The 20,237-nt window shown below is 37.8% G+C and overlaps 1 protein-coding gene and 1 pseudogene across 5 annotated transcripts in view; one reads left to right on the forward strand and one right to left on the reverse strand.

The window, feature by feature from the left end:
- The window catches only part of RNLS (renalase, FAD dependent amine oxidase), a 416,087-nt gene that overhangs the window by 85,036 nt on the left and 310,814 nt on the right, over positions 1-20,237 (reverse strand). The gene's annotated exons all lie outside the window — the stretch shown is intronic.
- LOC143653128 (calpastatin pseudogene) lies at positions 1,572-3,256 on the forward strand (annotated as a pseudogene).

A 20,237-nucleotide genomic window follows, 5' to 3' on the forward strand; every position in this document is an offset into this window, starting at 1 on the left:
CTCTAATGCCATTAACCAAAGCACTTGACAGGCTGAAACACAGTAACTCATTTTCTTCCTTCTAATAACATATTCCTGACCCCTAGTTCTTCCATTTGCAGGACTGAGAAACACATATTTCTCCTTTTGCTTCCCTCCATTAACACACCTACCTCACACACCTATTTATTCTTTGCTTGCAGGTAAATGTGTACATCTGCTAGGGCATGAACTCCCATGATGGGATGACAAATGGGGATCATGTCACTTCCATCATTTAAAGAGCAAATTCCAAAGACCTAACTTGTTTCCACACCTGTGGGTGCTAAATGGATCTTCTTAGGGACATTAAAAGGGAGACAAGCTCATTGATTACAAGGGAATCGAGGGTAAATTAGTGGGTTACCTTCTGAAATTCTTTTTGGACATAACTGGGTTTACCCTAGGTAATGGACACCTCATGTTTATAAGCACTCAATCGTAGACTGCCTTTATGAGTTCCCATCCAAAGTTGACCTGCCCCTCACCCTCTAGGTCAGTTAGCAGACAAGCTTGTCTAGGCGGAATGACCACCTGATGGCTTCCCTTTCCCATCTCCCTTCCTCAACTAGAAACAAAACCACCTTCTCCCCACTTGCCTTTCTCCTTGCCCAAACTTTTCTCAGTTGACAGTTCACTGCTCAGCTAATCTTTCAATATATATATATATATACATCTTTTAAAAACCAGTCTTATTTCTGTCTCACTCCCTTCAATTTATTGTACTGTTATCATAGGAAGATCTCTTCTTTGCACACTGATTACCTCCCCTTTCTCCTCTTTTCTTCCACTTATGAGCCAGACACCAACAACCACCCAAACACCAGAACAATACAACCCTTTGTCACTAAAAGAACAGGAAAAATTTCAAAATAATAATAATAAATTGAAAATGGCTTTAATAGCTGGTAATGCAGGAATAAGGGAAGCTAAATAGTTTCAAGTGAAATTAGAAGTAATAAAGCACCATCAACTGGTAAGAGTTTCCAGGAGTCCCCTTCTGAATCTCATAAAAGATTCCATCTCTCTCCTCATCTGCCCTTTGCTCAATAACCAATGTTCAATATAAATAGAAAATTTATTTCTATTCAAGTGTGTTGTTCTCTATTTCATTTTTGAAAATGGATGGTATTTTTATTTTATTAAGGATTAAGCAAACTTTTAGTGGGCAAGCATGAGATAGCAGACTAGAATATTGCTTCCATGGGAATGCACATCCTAATTTTAAAAAACCAGTTTACCAGTACAGACTTTCTATGTTGAGAACTGCCTAGAGTGGAAACTTATTAATGCTCTGGATTCTCTGCAAAAATTTCACTGTGCCTAATTTCTCCTCTTGCATAAATGTTCAGGGACATGGTGCAAAAGGGGAAAATCAGATGAGGCATTCCACAATAAAATTAATTCACCTTTATTTCAAAAAAATGTATTTTAAGAATGCAATTGAGTGATGCAGAAAATGAAATATTTATTTCTAATATGCAATATAGATGAGTCAGTGTCATTCTGAGAAATTTAATTTTTTAATTTGCTAACTTGGTGCCTGTATTTTATTAGTGACTGCAAAAGAATAATCTGTTATTCTCTTATAAGCATCAAAAGGCGATGTTGAGGGGAAAACAGCTTCAAATATTACTCCAGCATGACTAGAAAGAACCTGCACTCTTCATTGTCCCTTGCTAGATACTGAACCCCCTGGCTTTATTTCTGTGGTGATAGGTACCAAAATCAGGGTGGGATTATGGAATTTGTATGACAGTATATGTAACAATCTAGTTATATAAATATATGCAGATTTTCCATTACATGCTGTGTAGTTAACTATATAATTAACATTACCTAAATATGCACAGGTACACTAACTAAACATACCATTATAATCCACATTTTCAATGCTAAAAGATACCCAGAGAGAAGAAAAACTAAAGAAGTGCGGTGAGGATCATGGAACAGCCCCAACTGAGTCCAGATTAAAACCAGCCATGGATAAAAACACAAAACCCCTATTGCTAGAGCCTGATGGAAAATCACAGCCCCAGAGTGAATCAGAACTCACTGATGAACTTTCAGAAGATTTAAGCAGTCTAAATGTAAAGAAAAACAATCTAAGCCAACCGAAACAAGAACCTAAGGGCCCTGCTCAGACTCCCGTGGGAGGGACCATGTGCTGGACCTTGATGTATAGTGCACAGCCAGCACCCCCAAGCCAGCGATCTCAAAGGGCCTGGTGCCAGATGACATAGAAGGCTTAAAGTCAAAGCCAAAGCCAAAGAAGAAGACCGTGAAAACCTTGATGAAAAAGAAGAAACAATTCCTTCTGACTACAGGTTAGAAGAGATCAAGGATAAAGATGGAAAACTGCCCCTGCCAAAAAAGCCCAAGGAGCAGCTTCCATCCCTGAGTGAAGCCTTCCTTCTTGACCCCTCAAACATTTCATCTCTTAAATTTGACAGAGCAAAACGTTCTGCCGTGATCTCTGAGGTGGTTTCCCAAACCCCAACAACAACCACCCACTCTGCAGGCCCACCTACTGACACACCACAGAGTGACAACAAAGAACTTGATGGGGCCCTAGACCAACTTTCTGACAGTCTAGTGCAAAGAAGGCCTGACCCAGATGAGAAGAAACCAGTGGAAGATAAAGTAAAGCAAAAAGCTGCAGCTGAACATAAAGACGAGCTAGGAGAAAGAGATGAAACTCTCCCACCCAAAGTAGACACCTCCTGGATCATGCTCATCAGTGGCAAACCAGTGAAGCCACCTACAAAGACACCCAAAGAATCAAAGAAATTTGCAGATGACTAAGCCCCCGCCGATGCCCTCTCAGGAGATTGTGACAATGCCCTTGACTGCAGCAACCTCATGGAAAATAGCACAGGACAAAGGGAAGAAAACAGCCTCCAGCACCAAAGCATCCAAGAATGGGGGTAAAGCAAAGGATTCAAAAAAGGCAAAAGAGGAAGATTCTAAGTCAAAACCTGATCAAAGAAATACAAGTTAAGGTTTGCACTATTTGGTAACTTCAATAAAATCTTCAGCTGGGTAGATGGTGACTCTTGAAGAGCAAAACCTTTTGGCAACAGAAAACAATTTTTTCTGGGTGGCTTCTAGACAATGGTATCTGTTGAGTCTTTTGACATCTCAAACATAGGTTTGTTATTTTTGTCCAGGAAAAAAATTGAATTGGTCTGGTTCACCTGTGTTATTGTACTAGGTATTGATGTACTTTGAACTTTTTAAAAAATTGCCTTCAGTCCTTGAGAGAAAGGAAGCCTTATATTTATAAGATATACATTTGATAACATTTCTTAAAGCAACACCAAAAATAGAAAAAACTTTGCAAACTTTTGCACATTTTATACACATGGCCATAAATCTCATTAGCATTTTCAGTTTGCACTTATTTTTATTAGTTGGCATTTGGAAAACAATGCTTTCAACATTCTTTGATGATCTGATTTCTCATTACTCCCTTTCCTCCTGGGCTTTTGAACTGTATTTGATGTTTCTTTGGGTTAATGTTAATAATATTCTAAGTCAATCATAAAATATTGTACATTGCGCACATACCTCTTTTGGGCTGCTGATAATAAATTAATACTGAATAACCAGGACAGACTAGTAAACACCAAGTCCCTCTTAGATTTGTTCTCTTCTTTGCCAGGAATCAGAAGCACAAAACACATTGAGATATGATCAAGTCATCAGAAGAACAAAATATAGACTATATAAGTTCCGAGAACAAAATCTGAACCCAAATAAAATCTAATTCGTAGGAAAAAAAAAAAGATACCAAAAGGGTTTTGGTAAAGAATGTAAAACCTTTTTGTTTTAGAAAAAAAAAACTTTTATTCTAATAGTCTTGGTAAAATCCTACCCTATGCACAAATGCATATAAAAACATATAAAATAATATGATGCTTTTAACTTCACCAGAAATATCAAGCCATTCATAACAAACCATTCACTAAACTTAATGAATTCTTTTATATAGGAAAGTTCTCTTTGAACAAAATAATATTTGTATAGCTTATGAAAATCAGGAAAGATTAGCTACACTTGAGCCTCTTATTCTTTTGCATATAATTCAAAAATATTCTTTAAAAAGCTCAAATACAAGATAAGGTGTATTCTCCTCCCTGTGTGGCTCTTTCTTCTCTCTCCCTTTCCCCCACACTCAGAAACATAGAAATACCATTATTCTCTTTCAAATGTCTTCCCTCAATTCCCTGTAGAAGACAACAGTTATGTTCAGGAATGTGTATGTTCACAAGAGTGAGTTACATTAAGGACAGAGAATTTTTTGACTTTGTTTATTTAAATGTGAAAATGGATTGCTATGTAAGCAGAGCGCACAAAATAAATAAAATGTTCATAATATAATAAAGTGGACAGGTTTAAATAAGATTTTTAAGCAGTTTTCTTGAGGCATACTCACTCACGTATGACACAATCCATCCAAAGTGTACAATCAGTGGCTCACAGAATCAGCACGTAGTTGTGCATTTATCACCACAATCAATTTTAGAATGTTTTCATTACTCCAAAGAAATTTCCAAATAATCCCATATCCTTCACTGTCTCCTACTATTGACCCTTAACGTGGGTGTGGTATGTGTTACTGTTGATGAAAGAATAATAAAATGTCACTGTTAAATATAGTCTAAGTTTGCCATAGGTGTATTTTCCCCACATACCACTCTATTATTAACTCCTTGCAATAGTGATACACTTGTTCTGATTTACGAAAGAACATTCTTATATTTGTACTATTAATCGCCATCATTGTCTATCACACGGTTCACTGTATTATACAGTCCCGTGTTTTATCCACTAGCTTTCCTTCTAGTGACACACATGACTCTAAACTTACCCTTTTGACCACAGTCACACACATAATTCAGTGCTGTTAATTACACTTACCATAATATGCTACCATCACCTCTATCCACCTCCAAAAATTGAAATTCAACCTAATTAAAAATTCTGTACAGCTTAAGCATCTACTACCCATTCCCTACCCTCATTCTATCTCTTGGTAGACCATATTCTAGATTTTAACTCTAAGAGTTTACTTCTCATAATTAGCTCATATTAGTGAGCTCATACAATAGTTGCCCCTTTGTGTCTTTCTTATTTTACTCAACATAGTGTCCTCATGTTTCATCCATGTTATCGCATACTTCAGGACATCATTCCTTCTTAATGCTGACTAATATTCCATTGAATGTATATACCACATTTTGTTTATCCATTCATCTGCTGACAGACATTTGTGTTGTTTCTACCTTTTGGCAATAGTGAATAATGTAGCTATGAACATGGATGTGTAAATGTCTGTCCATGTCCCTGCTTTCAGTTCTTCAGAGTATATACCTTAGTAGGGGGATTATTGGGTCATATGGCAGTTCTATACTTAGCTTCCTGAGGAACTGCCAAACCATCTTTCACAGTGGTTGTACCATTTTCCATTCCCACCAACAGTGAATAACTGTTTCTATTTCTCCACATCCTTTCCAAAAGTTATAGTTTCCTGTTTATTTAATACTGGGCATTCTAGTAAGCGTGAAATGATATCTCACTGAGGTTTTGATTTACATTTCCCTAATAGCTAGTGAAGATGAGCATCCTTTTATGTATTTTTTAGGCATTTGTATTTCCTCTTTGGAAAAATGTCTATTCAAGTTTTTTGCCCATTTTAAAATTCAGTTTGCTTTTTCATTGTTGTTGTAGGATTTCTTTATATATTCTAGATAGTAAAGCCTTATCAGATATGTGGTTTCTAAATATCTTCTTCCATTGAGTAGGCTATCCTCTCACCTTTTTGACAGAGTCCTTTGATGCACAGAAGTATCAATTTTGATGTGGTCCCATTTATCTATTTTTCCTTTTGTTGCTTGTGTTTTGGCTGTCAAGTCTAAGGAACTTGCATCTAGGAATAAATTTAACCAAGGATGTAAACAAGATCATTAAGATGCTTCTCTATATTTTCTTCTAATAGTTTTATGGTATTGGCTCTTATATCTAGGTCTTTGATCCATCTTGAGTTATTTTTTTGTATAGTATTTGAGAGAGGGGTCCTCTTTCATTCTTTTGGTTATGGATATCCAGTTCTCCCAGCACCATTTATTGAAGAAACTGTTCTGTCCCAGTTGAGTGTTGAAAATCAATTGACTATAAATGTGTGGGTTTATTTTTGAAGTCCCAATTTGGTTCCCTTGATCAATATGACTATCTTTATGCCAGTAACATGCTGTTTTGACCACTGTAGCTTTGTAATATGGTTTAAATTCAGGAAATGTGAGATGTCCAACTTCATTATTCATCTTCAAGATTTTATTGCTACTTGAAGCCCCTTACCCTTCCAAATAAATTTGAGAATTAGCTTTTCTATTTCTGCAAAATAGGCTGTTGAAAATTTGATTGGGATTGTTCTGAATCTATAGATCAATTTTGGTAGAACTGACATCTTAATGACATTTAGTTTTCTAATCCCTGAACACAGAATGCCCTTCCATTTATTTAGGTCTTCTTTGATTTCTTTTAGCAATGTTTTCCAGTTTTCTGAATATAGGTAGTTTACATCCTTGGTTAAATTTATTCCTAGACATTTGATTCTTTTAGCTGCTATTGAAAATGGATTTTTTAAAAAAAATTTCCTCCTCAGATAGCTCATTAATAGTGTATAGAAATACTCTTGATTTTTCTGAGTTGATCTTGTATCTTGCCACTTTGCTGAACTTGTTTATTAGCTCTAGTAGCTTTGTTGAAGATTTTTTGGGAATTTCTAAATATAGGATCAAATCATCTGCAAATAGTGAAAATTTTATTCCTTCCTTTCCTATTTGGATGCCTTATTTCTTTTTCTTGCCTAAATGTTATAGCTAGGATTTCCAGCACGATGTTGAATATAAGTGGTGACAGTAGGCAAATTCGTCTTGTTTCCAGCTTTTTTTTTTTTTTTTTTTACATGGGCAGGCACTGGGAATCCAACCCGGGTCCTCTAGCATTGCAGGCAAGCATTCCTGCCTGCTGAGCCACCGTGGCCCACCCTTGTTTCCAATCTTAAAGGTAAAAAGCTTTTAGTCTCTCACCATTTATGTTAGCTATGGGTTTTTCATATATGCCGTTAATCATCTTGAGTACGTTTCCTTCTATTCCTATCTTTCAAAGTGTTTTTATTAAGAAACGATGCTGCATTTTGACAAATACTTTTTGTGTCAATCAATGTGATCATGTGGTTTTTCCCCTTTGATTTGTTAATGCAGTTTATTACATTAATTGATGGTCTTCTGTTGAATCACCCTTGCATACCTGGAATAAAACCCACTTGATCACAGTGTATGATTTTTTAAATATAGTATTGGATTCAATTTGCAAGTTCTATGTTCATTAGAGGATTTTTGAATCTATGTTCATTAGAGAGATTGGTCTGTAGTTTTCTGTTTTTGTAGATCTTTTTCAGGTTTTGGTAACAGGGTGATGTTAGCCACCCAGAATGAGTTAGGTAGTGTTCCATCCTCTTCAATTATTTGAAAGAATTTGAGTAGGATTGGTATTAATTCTTCTGGAATGTTTAATAACATTTTGAGTAAAAAGAAATTCCTCCCAGATGAAGGTTGGTTGTTTTTTTTTTTGCAAATGGGGAAAAATACTACTTTGTTTTTCTTTTTTCCCTTTTACTCCATCTTATTCTTTGTCCCCCATAAAAATAATGAAACTAGGAAGACATATCAATCTGATGTGTGATAAATGGTCTCTAGGTGTTTATTTTGCATTTTCCTGATAACCTGTGTGGCAGATAGATAGTCCCAAAATGGATGCAACAAAATCTTCCATCCCACATGCTCTTCTTACATGTTCTTTTTTGACATTGCTTCTATCAAGTGTAGGACCCATATGCCCTTACCTTGAATCTGAGTGAACTTGTGATTTAAGCAGAACTGGCACTTACGTGACTTTTGAGGCTAGGTCATAAAAATGATATAACTTATGACACTTAATCTTGGAACCCAGCCAACATGTTGGGAAGAATCCTAGACTTCATGCAGAGGCTACAAAGGTGGTTTGCCAACAGCTTAATCCTACACCAGCTTCAGCCCACAGACATGTGGGTGAACATGACCCCTGGAAGATGTCCTGGCCCCAGCTGCCCAGTAACCCCCTCCACCCCACTCTCAGTCTGAGTTTTCCACCTAAGGTTGAGGATGCTTTGGAGCTAAGATGTGCTGTCCTCACTGTAACCTGCCCAAATCTCTGACTTACAGAGTTTGTGAACATAATATGGTGGCTGTTTGATGTCACTAATTTTTTGGGGGTTTGTTATACAGCAATAGAAAACCACTGCAACCAGTGAGGTTGATCATCTTTTTTTTTATTTTATTTTATTTATTATTTTGTCTGTGAACAGCCTTTTCATAAACCTTGCCCATGTTACTGCTGGGTTGTTTTTGTCTTCTATATATTAATCCCATATTTGTTACACATGTTGTAAATGTATTCTCCTAGTTGTTAGGTGATAGAGAAATTGGAATTTTATGTGGTCAAACCTTTTAATTCTTTTCGTTCTTGATTGTGGGATTTGGAAAGGCTTTCCCAATTGAAGATTGTAAAAATATCCTATATATTTTTCTAGTACTTTTATAACTGTATTCATGATCAACTCTTTATACCAGATTGCATTTATTATTTTACATGGTATGGGGTTGGGGGAAATACAGCTTTTTAATAAATGGATCACCAATTGTCTTTATCCCATTTATTTAAATAGTCCATTCTTTCTCTACAAATTTGAAATATCTCCTTTGTCACCTAAGTTCTTAAGTAAAATGTATGCTTCTGAGCTCTCTATTCTGATCTATTTGATCTATTGGTGATCCCATATACTGGCCAGTATCCAATATACTGGTTAGTATCTCACATACCGGTACTTCTTAAACTTTTATGTCTATTCAGATCACCCAAAGACCTTATTAAAGTACTGACAGTGATTCTATTAAGCTGCCAGGTGATGCAGACCATATTTTGAGTAGCAAGGTCTTCTACTATGTTAAGTAGTAGTGATGATACTCATCCCGCTGTCTTATTTATACCTCAATAAGAATTCTTCTAATTTTCAACCTCATTTACATCCATAAACAAACAGATTTAGATGAATTAAGTACCTTGCCCAAGTAGCAAATAGCAGATTAAGACTCAAACAAAAATCAGCAATTTCAAAGCTCTTGTTTTTCATATATATAGCTACTCTAATTTTCAGTGATTAAAAAGGATTAATGTATGTCTAACAGAGTCTGTTTTAACATGGAGATCATGTACCACCTATAAAATTTTCATACCTAGAGCAGGAGTTGCTAAACTATGTTCCATGGGCCAAATCTGACCTGCTGCTTGTTTTCATATACTTAATTTTTTAACTAATTGGAAAAAAATCAAAAGGAGAATATTTCGTGACACAAGAGAATGACACAAAATTCATATTTCACTGTCCATAAAGAAAGTTTTATTGGGACACACTCATTCACTATCTATGGCTGCTTTTCTGCTATAATGTCAAATTTAAAAATATAATATCTAATCACATCTAATTTTTTTCACAGAATAAAAAGTGAAAATGTGGCTGCAACCAAAGTAAGTTTCCAAATGTCTTATTTGCCAAAAAGGAAAACTGTTTATCAGTGATGAACAAACTGGTTACAGCAATCAAAGAAATGCCTAGTGAAAACCAACTTGTTGCACACTATTAGCTTTCTGACCTGAAGAGCTGAACAAGAATAGTCAATTAAAAAACAGAACAAATGATTCTGAGTGGTTTTCTTGGCTCTTGATGAGTCAACAGATGTTACTGATATCGCTCCAGTATTATTCACTTGAAGAATCAATCCTGAGTTGGAGGTGACTAAAGAATTTGCCTCTGTATAGGGCGGGCAATGGTGGCTCGGTGGTAGAGTTCTCACCTGCCATGCGGGAGACCAGGGTTTGATTCCCAGTGTCTGCCCATGTGAAAAAGAGAAAGAAAGAATTTGCCTCTCTACATAGCTTACTGTGTAAAATTATAAGTGAGAATATTAAAAAAAAAACAAAACAGAGACAACACCAATTTAGTATAACCTGAAGGGGAATCTCCTAAGATATGTTCCAATTAATGGTGGTAAAACTTTTTTTTTTTTTTTGGCATGGGCAGGCACCGGGAATCAAACCCGGGTTTCTGGCATGGCAGGTGAGAACTTTGCCACTGCACCACCATTGCCCACCTCTAATTTGTTTTTGAGCAGAAAAAGTTTTATTTGTATAAATGTATGAAGCTTGTGTAAAAGGCACTTTAAAGCCTTTGGTTTTTCATTGAATTATTCATCAGCAGGAACTTTACAGAAAACATTTAAATCCATTTAATCTATGTATAATTGAACCAGCAGTATCAATGGTGAGCTTCCTTCACTTTTGTGGATCTAAGCATCATCAGTTCCACAACACTTTGTAAGATTCAAATCTGAATATCTTGATACTTCTTGTTTATTGCAAATCAATTGCTTAGCAGTGTTAAAATTTTATTGTGATTTTCTTTTTTCAAAAAAAAAGGCCAAGCTTTAGCTTAAGGCCAAGACTGAAATTTTTCTTAATGAGACAAACCATTATAATTGAACCCTGCATGGCTTTGGAAATTAGCTTTAGCTGCAGACTTGAGAATATTTCTTAATGAATTTAACCTAAAATTATAAGGCAAAAGAGCATTCCAATGTGAAACTTATTATGTGATAAAGTCATTTCTATGACTTAAGCATTAAATTAATTAATACATGGAAAGCACTTAGAATAGCTTCAATGAATGAAGAGAGTCAGAAATGGGGTAGGTTCAATTATAGAAAGGAGATCTTTTAAGAGAAGTATTATTTATTATTTAGAAGTTGATAGAGAAAAGTTCTCAAATCAGCTTGCAATTAGAACTTCTCAATTATTATGTAATCTGTTCTATTTGGTTGAAGATCATTAGGAAAAATAACCTAATATGTAGTAAATATGCAAAAATTAAAATATTACATTTAAATCTGATGAATGCAGATGCATTAGTTGAGAAAGTCAGTTGCAGTCATACTTACATGGGCTTCACCCCAGTTTTACTTACTTGTGTAACCCTGGTCAAGTTATTTAACCTCTCTGAGCCTCAATATACTCTTCTACAAAGTATAGATTATAAATAGCCTATCATTGAGGGATGATGTAAAGATTAAAAAAGAATAGGCATTAAGAGTACCTACTATTGGGCGGGCCATGATGGCTCAGCAGGCAGAGTTCTTGCCTGCCATGCCAGAGACAAGGGTTTGATTCCCATTGCCTGCCCATGTTACAAAAAAAAAAAAAAAAAAAAAAGTACCTAATACAAGGTCTGGAAGGAAGGATGTAACTAGTAAATGCTAATTTACTTCCCCTTGCTCCCAGTCTTTCTAATTTGACCCAAAGCAAACCAAACCAACAAACAAAAGAAAAAACACTCACAAAAAAGCAAAAATAACAAAACCCAACTCCTTTGATTGGGTGTTAGAGGATAAGGAGACCACGAGGAAGGAAAGAACTGAGAGGCCATGAGTAGGATTGCATGACAAAATACAGGATGGCCAGATAAATTTGGATTTCAGATAAGCAATTATTTTTTGGAGTTATCAGTATGTTCCAATATTTGAGACATATTCAGACTAAATAAATAATTTATTTATCAGCAAATTCAAATTTAATTGAGCATCCTGTATTTTTATATGCTAAACCTGGCCATTGTACACAGGACAGAATTTAGCAAGAAGTTCCTCACCCTGCACAGCCAATGAGACCCAGAATTCAAAGGAGCCTAAAAGACGTCAAGGAAAGATTGACTCCACCTCACCTGTCTCAGCTTAGTGAAGAACCGAATGGGGAGCCCCAAGGGAGCATTTTTTGTCTTCCGTGCAGTGCACCCCTGCGGCAGCTGATGCAGAGGCTGCTGGGAAAACCATGACAGCTTGCCTACGGTCCCCGTGGGTCCCTCTGCCGGAGGCTTTCCCTCGGGTGGGGCCCTGCGGTTGCTGTGTGGTGGCTCTTTATCTCTGTGCTCCTGCCACGCCCTGCTTAGTCCACCTGGGGTGGGGGTAGGAGCAGTAAAGGAGGTTGGAGGAGCAACAAAAAGGCATACCAATTTAACATTTTTCTTAGCTGGGCCCTGCTTTGCTGTTTGGGCCTGCAAAATGTTAATTATTACTTGGATACAGAGTGGCTGCAGATTGTCTTTGCCAGGCCTGATTTAATAGCCTGCTTGCACAAAGTCCGACAGAGATTGCTTTTGGTGCACTTTCGAACAGCTCGTGACAGTGGCTCTTTTACGTTAAGGAGGAAACTCTGTGGTTAAACTGTAGCCTAGGTATTTTTAGAGCCGTTACCATGTAAACCGAATTTTGTACAACATTTCACCTGCAGGATATGCAGCAGAGCTTAGGGCTTTCCCTAAACTATACATACATATATATATATATATATAGTTTAACATATATATGTGCATGTATATTATATGATTTAACAGTTCTTAATACTGTGTTTAGAACCAACTTCAGTTTATTGGAAATGCTGTTTACTGAAGAAGTAGGCTGCTAAAAATCCTTTTTCTGGAGGGAGGATGAGGTGGGACTGTGGCATCAGGGAATATGTTTTTTTTTTTCCTTGATACATAACGATTTGAAGGAACCTAACTGAAAGGCAAAAAGTGGCCAGTTCTAAAAGGTCAGAGCCTGAAGGCAGTGACCCATTTGTTAATCATTAAGCTTTTCTAAGCTGTCTCTGACAGGTTTCTGGCTTTCTGCCACTTCTCTGGTCATTTTAAGCTGCAAATTCTTGTACTGTTTCAATTTTTAAGTAGGTAGCAAAGGTTATGAGAAAGACATCACTTGTTATTTTTCCTTATCAAATGTCTTTTGGGCTTTGGGAGGCAGAGCTGTTCTGTGTTAAGGGACTCTTCAAAACATACCCAGCTATAAAGCATTTAAGATGGTCCCGTGGCCCTTTGAAAAGGGAGGTTTCTATCTACTATCCCCACATTAACTGGCTTCCACAGATTAGCACTGTGTAAGAGAGGACACCCAATTAGGGATTAGGTATTCGTTCCGAAATCACTGCCGTCCACTGTGGTTTTCTCCAGAAACCCCCGTGCTGAAAGTCGGACACACGGGAGCAGAGTGACCACATGTATGTATCATCTTCGGCTGTCAGTTAAAAATTGGAAGAGCTTTAAAATATTTTGAATGCATTTTATGAAGTCCAATGAGATTCAAGTACTCAGATGTTTCATTGCTAAATTTAAGACCAGTTTACGCTCCAGTCCATCTGAATAAAAGTCAATTTGTATACCCCACCCCGCCCCCAAAATCCCATAAACAAAACTAAATATTATGTGACCAAGGGACATTGGCTGCTAAAACGATTGCTTCAATATTGAATAAGAAATATTTGTCTTCTATTTCTCAAGGGAAAAAATACACAGTCAAACCTTGCTTATCCGTAACCCAAACTTCCTGAAGGCTTAAGTATTTGGAATTGTTCCAAAGCCAGAGGGGGATGGGGAGTGAAAGGGATGGAGGGAAAGGGGAGAGGCGGGGGAGGGGGGAGAGAGAGAGAGAGAGAAAGAACGTGCCAGAGTGGGGGAAGGGAGGGAGGGAGGGAGGGAGAGAGAAAGCGAGAGCAAACTAGCAGAAAGCAAGCAAGTCAGCTTTTAGAAGTAGACCTGAAGCCCTAGCAACACTGAAAAGAGACCTGGAGATTATATCTGATTGGCTTACCAGCCAGAAGGAATGGCAAGCTCTGATTGGCCGGTGATGATGTCTCCAAATAACCAGCCTTTTTCAGGAAAGCAAATTAATGTGGCAGAAGGGACAAGAGACAGAAGAAGCAGGCAAGAAGGAAAGGGAAGCAAACGGGGTGAAACAGACAGCAGTGAAACAGATTATCTGTAACAGAGGTGGTGACTGAGATTACAATGCTAATGAGAATAACAATACCTGAGTATGTAACTGTTTACAAAGTGCTTTTACCTGTAATCACTGATGCAGTCTTCCCAAAGTCCTGCAGGGCTCGAGCGAGCCCCAGGTCACCTAGCTAATAAGAAAGGTAGCACAGGTCTTCTGGCTACAAATCCAACACAGGGGTTGTGGAGATACTAATCTGGAGTTGTCCTGGGCGCCAGAGAGCAGCAGATGCTCTGATCACAGAAGGAATCAGAAGCCACATCAGCCTGCGCTATAGTGGGAGAAATAGGCTGCCTGCCCTTGACCACCTCAGACGCTGAAAACACAGAGAGGGTATTTGAAAGGGTATATGGTAGTGGTACAAATGAGACTTGTTCCCAAGGAGCTCGGAGGGCGACCCTGAATCTATTTCATTTATGTGTATCCAAAATATATTACCACCACCGCCATCACCCCCCCCACACACACACACACAAACCCACTTCTTCCTCAGCCTTCACCATCTTCGGAAACGGGACCTCTATCCACCCCACTGCTCTAGCTAAAAAACCCAAAGTCATCTTTGTTTTCACTTTCTTCTTATATCCAATTTATCAGCAAGTCCAAAAAATATTTTTAAATGTATCTTGAATTGGGCCACACTACAGTCACCACTATTTTCTCACCTGGGCCACTACAATAGCTTCCTAGTTAGTTGGTTTCTCTATTTTCTTACACTGCTAGTTCTCCAACACTTGTCCCACTCTCTTCAGATCCATTCTCTGGCTCATGTCAGCCCTCTGCTCAATACTTGCATGAGAGTAAATTCAAGATGCCCCATATTACCACGTATCACTCTCCCTAGAATTTACTACTCTAGTAAAGGAGGCTGCATTTCAGGTATTAGAACACAATACAGTCTTTCCAGCTTTATTTATTTACTTTTCTTTGCATGGGCAGGCACAGGGAATTGAACCGGGTCTCCGGCATGGCAGGCAAGAACTCGGCCACTGAGCCATGGTGGCCCACCCTCTTTCCAGCTTTAAAGGCTTCAACTTTACAGTTCCCTTTCGCCGTGGCTGGCTCTATCTCCTATTTCTTCTAACCTACGCAGATAAGGCTCCTCTCACGAGCTCATTATAAAAGGGTTCCTCTTCATTCTCTCTCTGGTATCTTTTCCCTAACTTCCTGCAATTTCTCCATCTGAAATTAGATATGTTTCATTTGATTCCCTTTTTATCATCTTCTGTATCTTTTCTCTACTAGTTACCAAGTGTCATTAGGGCAATTTCCCTCACCTCTGTGTCCCCAGAGTGCCTAACCGTGGTACACAGGAGTACTCAAATATTATTTTTTGAATGAATGAAGATCAGGACATAAACATGTCCTATAAGGCATATCACCCATGGACTGAGGAAGCCACGTATGCAGGTTTGTTAATTCCTCTTGGAGTTGAGAGCTCCTACAGAGCTGACTTCATTTGGGAAGTTTGTGGAATACCAATACCTTGATTTCTGGCAAAAGGAATGAAATCGTGTTTGGGTTGGGACTTAGGTTGTGGTATAAATTCACTCCCAAGGTCTAGTAGTAATAAACAATTGAAATGTAGCCTGAAATTGGAGCTTTTCTAAAGATAGGTATTTTGTAGCATTTAGGAAAGTGTGATAATTGGGTTGCTTCCTTGGATTCACGTGCTGAAAGACATTCATTCTTTTTTGAAGCCACAAAAGGAGATGGTCCCAGAATGGAACTGGGCTGTTTTCTTGACAGTCTATGGAGCCCACAGATTGGCTACAGTAAGGCCTTAGACATTCTTTGTTTTCCAAAGTTGAGCCTGTGAGTAATTAGCACACCTTTCCCATTAGCGAAGTCATTCTAATGCGAATTTGAAGTCACAATGGAATCAATGTCCTGATCAAAGTTATTGTTTCTTTAATTACATAATTTGTTTCGGTATTCTGGCTTTGGGGATTTCTTACCTGACCTATTTCAGAATCCCTTGAAAATGAAGTTTAACATGGTGCCCTCTGGTGGAATCAAATTTGGACATTTTAAAAGCTAATGCCCTGTCTAGTAAGAATGCATCAATTCGTGTTGCAGAAATGAAAGGAACAACTTTAATTGGGTGCTGTTGCTACTGGGGGACTGAAAGAAATATATATATATCTCAGAACATCTGCTTTCAGATACAAGGATATAGCAATGCAGATACTGCAGAAGTTGCGACATCATATACATGCATGCAATTCCAAAACCATTAGACTGAGGGCTGAGAGTCAGAGCATTTCACAGTAAAGCTGACTAATTAAGTATTAAATTCAGACGGTCAAAAGAAGGTTATTACTGTTACAATTATTTGCAGTAATATTTATAAATAGTTGTTGAACAGGAGAGGGAAATAGAAGTCGGTGTGGTTTATCAAGAACCAGTGGGGATATATTTTATAGGACATTTGTCCCTAGACTCTTCATCAGAGTTGATAAAACCACAATGTATCATCAAAATGGCAAGGGTTACTTTGCTGTGAACGTGAAATTTAGTGGCTCCTTTGTAGAACAGCTTTTACTTATCTTCACAAGGGGATAAAGTAAAGGTCTCTTGCAAACAATCTGAGTGACATACCACAGAGATCCTGCTCAAGGAATTGAGATCTCCGGAGCAGCCAACTACAGAAAGATGTTAATGGAATTGCAAAGCCCTTTTCTGAGGATGTAGGAGCTTAGGACAGAGGGAAGTCGTGTTAAGCTACTTGATCAGTTTCAGTATTCATTTGATTGTACCGAATGAAACTCTCATTCAAAATAAAAGTGAAAAATGAAAAACAAAACAAAATGCTTGAGCACCTAATCTACCAAGGTGTCTGCAAATTTACTGATTATTTCAGTATTCAAGTTTCCTGAAAGGCAAATTTTGAGACACAGTAGCATTGAACTGTGAATATAGCATACTTCCATTCAATCAACTTGTAATAGTTTTCTTACTGGGGACCATTTTTTGAGGTTTGTTACAGCAGAGATTTTAAAAAGGCTGGTACTGCCCCCTAGGGGAGTGTTCTGGAAATTTGTCGGGGGGGGGCGCATTTTTTACAGGGAGGGTGTCTCAAAGTGTATCAACGATTATGGGGTTGTTCTTGACATTCAGTGTCCAAGGATGTGTGTGGCAGTTCCATTCCATGGTACATTTTCCTAGTCCCACCAGCTATTCATATAGATGACAAACCTGTACATAATTATCTAAGACTAGGACCAGATTCAGTTTTACATGAAAATACTATTTTTTTAGACCTGGTTTTACTATATACCGACTTTTCCAGAAATGCAAGTGCAATATAAATCAAGGGAATATTGTACTTTGTTTTGTTCGGAAGTTTACCTAGACTTGTTCAGCATTTTAGAAAACTGTATTATCAATGGTCATGACACACATGGTATTTGAGTTCTCCAAAACTATAACGCTAATCGTTTGTATTTGTAATGTCCCGGTTCAAAGCGATTCTATGTATGGGTATAAATACATGACTCCTGCATTATGTATTTTAGTGTAGTTACATCCCAACATGTTCAAATGGTGTTATGCTCTTTCCTCCTGTTTTATATTATAGTTAAGTAATGGTACTGATAGGTTTGAAATGATGTGTACTGGTAGGATGCATTATCCATGAATTTCATTTTAGGTTATTGAAGAAGGTTATTAAAACAACTTATATTTAAAAGAAGACATTGGGTGGTATCAGGTAAAATGGTAGAAGAAGGAATTCTGGAAAGCCTCTCCTCTGTAACAGCCATGAGGTCACTGGCAAAAATTGTCAGAATGAACTTGTACAGAACTCTGGAAATTAATCAAAGGCTTGCAGGATGCAGGGCTGTGTTTATTCAAGAAAAATGGCTGGATCTCAGTAAAAACAGTGAGATTGGTTGGGTTTTAACTGCCCTATTCCTACCTTTCCAGCTCCATGATACCCTTGAAAACAGCCTGCAATTATACTGAAAGCCAGCAGCCTGGAAGTTATTGAAGGAAGCAGAACAGTGTTAGAGCTCCTTCAAAGCCCCATTCCCAGAAACTTGTCATTATTTAACCGGTTTTGTAGCTTCTTGGAATATCCCACTCATGAGATTGTCAGTATTTGACTTGATTTGGAGTTCACCCAGTATGAACAGCCTTTTCCCTGGGATCATTTGTCAAAGACAATGAGAGGCAATAGTTTAACATCCTGGCAAGTATACTTCAGTCAGTGGCTAACAACTGGGGACAACTAACAGACCTACCAAAAAAACATGAAAGAAAAATCTGGGGAAAGATACATATATAGGGGGCTTAGAAAAGTTCAGACATATTACTGGGAGTGTAGAAGGCCACACATGGCTCTAAGCATTTCCAGGGGTGTGTACACATTCAGAAAAGATATGATAAAGCCCTAAGCTCTCACCTCTGGCTACACTTGAGGCTCTGTGCAAGCAGGAAATGAATGCTAAGAGTTACACAAACTACCTGCTGGAGTGTTGACAGTATATCCCAAACACACACACACAGAACACCTCAGCTAAGACTGGGAGATGTACTGGTTCCAGGTATTTAAGGAAATCTCTGTCTAATCATTAGATCAACACTAAGCTAACCTGTAGAGACACCCATGATAATGAATACTGACGTTATAGAGTTAATTCATAAAAGTCACTAAACAAACAAATACAAGAAACAGCAACTACGACAAACCCTGGGGAGGAAGAAAAATCTAAATTCAAAAACTGTCACATTATATTATTTAAAACGTCCAGTGTTCAACCAAATATTAGGAGACATGCAAAGAAACACAAAATCAAGGCCCAAATACACGACAAAAGAGCAGTCAATAGATTTCTGAGGAAGCCCTGATAATGGGCTTACTAGGCAAAGCTTTACATCAGTTATTTTAGTTGTGTTCAAAATAGAGAAACTCATGTCTAAAGAACTAAGGGAAAGTATGAGAAACATGTTTCACCAAATTAAGAGATCGATAGAGATATACAAATTATAAAACATAACCAAATAGAAATTTTTGGAGTTGAAAAACAACAGTAATTAATATTAAAAATCACCACAGAAAAATATTTAATACAAAAGAAGGCTGTAATGGAGGAATAAGAGTATAAGGCAAGAACTTCTGGTTTCTGGTTCGGCAAATAAAGATCTTGGAAGTTTTTACTCCCATCCTAAAAACAAGGGAAGAAAAAAAAACTGAAAAACAACTCTTAGATCCAAGAAAGAACTGAGATCACAGGGTGAACTGCTGCCCAGAAATCAGAAGAAGAGGCAGATGAAGAGAATTGCACCTTATCTGATGCAGAAGTGCAGGGACAGAAACGTGCCTGCCTGAGTCTGTACCAGTAGGAAGACTTAAAATGTAAGTGATGAATTCCTGGAGGCTCAGTGTTGACCAGCCTGAGAGTTAAAAACTCCAGGGAATCCAGTTTTAGGGGGGCTCCCATGCTTTCGCTTTACTTCCATAAACCTACCAGGTACTCATGGTGAAGACTGGTGAAATTCTTACATGCTTCCAGTAGGGGGAGGGGAAAAGTAATCATTTTGATATATGTCCACAGCATTCCATTCTCTTAAAAAAAGGACTGCCTTCCAAAGAAACTATTTACCAGAGCCTAACCAATGTGGGGTAAGGGAAATACTAAACTCTAAATCCCTCTGGCCTTTGATGTGGGGCAATGGAAATACCCAACTCCAGCTTCCTCTAGGCTTTTTTTCTCACCTAAAGAAGGGAGATGGAACTGAGAAGCACTAATGAAGGTCACAGCACAGACCACTGAAAGAACCTAATTATAGGATTATGGAGTGCTTCTCTTTTCTCCAAAAACATATCAGTATAGCTCTTACATAACAGAAGATTACAAGGAAAGGAACTGCAAGGTTCAGACCTTATTTTTAAAAGTCTCTGAAGGAACCCAAAGCAGGGGAAACAAAAACAAGAACACCAGGGAGGAAGTTTAGTTTTCAACAGACCATAAGTCTAATCTTAGCCAGAAAAATACACCACCTCACACTAAAGCCCCATCCACCTCGGTACCTTTTTACTTGGTATATCACATCTAGCTTTGAAGTAAAAATTACAAAGCATGCTAAAAAAACAAAAAGTACAGTCTAAAGAGACAGAACAAGTATCAGAACCAGACTCGGGTATGGCAGAGACGTTGGAATTATCAGACATGGAATTTAACATAACTATCATTAAGACTAAGGAATAAATGGACAATCTGCAAGAACAGATAAATA

Source organism: Tamandua tetradactyla, chromosome 13, assembly GCF_023851605.1.
Source record: "Tamandua tetradactyla isolate mTamTet1 chromosome 13, mTamTet1.pri, whole genome shotgun sequence".
NCBI lineage: Eukaryota > Metazoa > Chordata > Mammalia > Pilosa > Myrmecophagidae > Tamandua > Tamandua tetradactyla.